Below are 3,364 nucleotides of genomic sequence, written 5' to 3' on the forward strand. Positions count from 1 at the left end.
AGAAACACCTTCGGTTCGTGCACCAGGAGGAGGAACAGGAGGGGTGCAAGAGGGGCCACAAAGTCCCTTCTTCTGTCTCCTTTGATAATTTTTCCACCTCTTCGAGGCTGGTAGAGCCTCCCTTTACTTCAGCGGTTGCTTTCCCCATCCCTGGCTTTTCCATTTCTTGCCTTACTGCTTTGGTGTGTTTTAGGGAATTTTAAATCACGCAGTAGCAACTGCTCTTTTTCTCATGGGTTCAAGGCAGCCCTAAGTGAACTACGCTGTTGCCTGTACCCACGCCAGGCAACCTAGCCCATCCACTCCTCCACAGGTCTGGGTGCCGAAAGATCGCCCTCCTCCAGAGCACGCCGTGAAGAGGCAGGTCCAGCACCAGGCCTTGAGGTGATGTCCACAGGTGGGACCGACGGGGACCGTGGGGCAGCACACCTCAGCAGGGACCAAGAGGAAGGGCCTCAGCTTCAGCACGGCTCCCACGGGGAAGCAGGGAGCCCCTGCCGAGGCTCCTGCCAGCGTTTGCACCAAGCGAGCTCCATCCACAACAGCCCCGAGGTCAGACAGCTGCTTATCAGCCCTGGCCCCCAGCCAAGGCTGCCTGGGCTCCAGAGCATGGGGAAGGGGGGGGACGTACTCAGGGCCCCCCTCTGCTGCTGTCTGTTCTCTTTCATGCTTGGTAGCAAAGACTCATCACAAGCACCAGCTGTCACTAACAGGCCACCATATAACGCTGCATCTCTGGTCGGGGTTCCCAGGTGACAGCAGGATCTGGTGGTTTTGCTCTTGGCACCTGTCCCCGTGACTGGGAACTGGAATAGCTCCTGGCTGCATTGAGTTTGGGGGACTCGCACGATTATCTTGTATCTTCAGGGACGTGAAAGTTTTTGCAGCCTGTTGCAGCACTGATAGCAGGAGCCACAACAAGCGTCCTGAGATCAGAGCAGCCAGGAAATGGCTGATGGGACAAGCAGAGGCATGTGACCCATGTTTGCTCTTGAGTCAATCGGCGGTTACAGTCCACACCAACTCCTCACCCACGCCTTGAGCATGGCAAGCCACGGTGGTTTGAAGAAGAGGAATTTCTCTTCAGGGTGATCTCTAGAGCAGTGCCACAGGGGCATCTCTGCTTTTGACGCTTGCTCAGACTGGCACTTTCAATCCTCAGGCTGGACCTGGGGATTTCGTCTGAAATTGAGAGTTTACTTCTGGGGCCCTGCCCTTTTCAGACACGGCAGGTTAGGGCTTTCCCTTCCTTGATGAGTGAGTTTTAAGGAAACCAAGTGAGCTGAACTTCCTTGTTGGCTCAGAGCTGTGCCCTGGGCCTGGACACGTTCTGGAGAGCCAGCTGAACTTGGATCCAGAGGAGTGCGAGGAGCTCCCAAGGGACTAGATGGGCTCAAGGGACCCTCTTCTGAGGTGTGTGACAAGTGATGCTTGTCCTGTGAGGTCAGAAGGTTGCTGTTTAACAGCAACAGCAGTGAATAACCACAAAGGTTGCAAAACACACCTGGCCTCCTGCTCACATCTCCTCCCCACTCCCGGTACGAACTCCCTCCCCTAGGCAGGGGGCTGGCACTTGGCTCCTAGCTTTTCCCCTGCCCCTTTCACCCCTCCTTGCCTGGCTGGATCGCTCTCTGTGAGCACTGAGCTCTCATTTCCCAGGTCTGGTCTGGCTGTCTGTGTCCTCAGTTTCATCCAGAACAAAGGTGGCCTCCAGAGGTGACAGATGCAACAGGAACCCAAAGGGAGCCAGGCTGCCAGCCCTCGAAAGCAGGAAGGCTGAGAAGGACAGATGGCTTAATAACCACACGCTCCTAAGCAGGCTTCTGTTCTGATGCCAGTGGTGCAAGGGACAAGGAGAGGGAGCTGGAGCTTCTGGTCACGAATGAGAGACAGCGACTTACCAAGATTTCTGAACTTCGAGAAAGGCAGGCCAGGCCTGCAATCCTAACACCAGCTGGTGGACAAGACAGAGGAGATGGGGAGGTGGTGCTGTAGGTTAACAAGAGCTTAGATTAAACCTGGGATAATAAATTAATCATTTCTGGGTGGAAGCGCACCAGCCGATACACAAACCATGAGCTGCATCTAGAGGAACATGCATTGGTCAAAACCACTGAAGAGCAGCTGAAGAGCTGCTCTGTAACTGTGACCATAGAGAACTGCAACCCAGCAGCTCTGCAACACTGAAAAACCCCAGTTTTGCTCAACTGCAACCACCTCCCAAACCACCCAACAACAAAATCCCCCCAAAAAAGGGAACTGCAGAGGAGCGAGCAAGTTTGTTAACAGGGCAGAGAATGACACCCTCCTGGGCAGGCCTGCAGCTGCAGCTGGGAACTTCTTGCTCTGTTCAACCCCGTCACCCCACGTGGGCAGAACAGGCACCCAGGAGAGGAAGGAGGGAAGGGTGGGACTGGTGCCACCGCTACCGCCAGGCTGGCCAGACGCTTCACTCCGGGGTGTCTGTGGCTGCAGAGGGAGGACAAAGACCCAGAGATATGGGGCACTCCCACAGCCAGGTCTGTGTGTCCTTTGTTGCAGGATCAGGAACATTGACCAAAAAAAAAACCAAAACAAAAAAAAAACAAACTGCAACATTTTTTTAGGACATTACTCAGATGCAGCTAGGTGCTCACTTACACAGATTGTCGTCAGCAACTGGACTCCCTCCTGCCCAGCCCCATGGGGAGAGCCGCTCAGCTCGACAGCAGCTCTGTAAATACCAGTGCAAGTGTGGAGATGCACACTGCTGTTCTGTATTTCTCACCCAGGAGAAGCATGAGCTGCTCTCCAGCGTGGGTGCAGCACAACGGCCCATACATCAAGCCCATCCCTTGTTGCAGCGCTTGTAGGCATCTCTCATGAAAACAGCACGGCAAACGTGCTGCTGTGTGCAACATCTCACACATGCTGCAGTGCAGTGCGTGGAGTACACGACAGGGCAGACCAGCACACTGCATACCATTGCATGCGTCTACAGCAACACTGCTGTCCTCTCCCTTCTTCCTACATTCCCCTCCTATGTAGCCTCCTCCTGCTTGTCCATTCCCATGCTCAAGACCAGCAAATTCAACTCAACTGATGTACTCTCATCTGGTTTGAGTATCAAAAGAAGCTCCTGGGAAGCTCTGCCACTCACCGCAGGGGCCAGACAGGGCGAGGGATTCCACCTCTGCTCTGCTGCAGCATTTGGAAACCACTGCGAGCAGCGGGTGGGTGTCACTTGCTGGGAAACAAAAATAAGTATTAAAGCCCTTGGAACTGCTCAGCAAATCCTATCACAGCTGTATCAAAAATGGTATTTCTGATTCAGGCTGTCAGACACTGGGCCAAAAACCCAGAGTGAGGAATACAGACACCAGGA

The sequence above is a fragment of the Haliaeetus albicilla genome, chromosome 24, assembly GCF_947461875.1.
Source record: "Haliaeetus albicilla chromosome 24, bHalAlb1.1, whole genome shotgun sequence".
In the NCBI taxonomy this organism is placed as follows: domain Eukaryota; kingdom Metazoa; phylum Chordata; class Aves; order Accipitriformes; family Accipitridae; genus Haliaeetus; species Haliaeetus albicilla.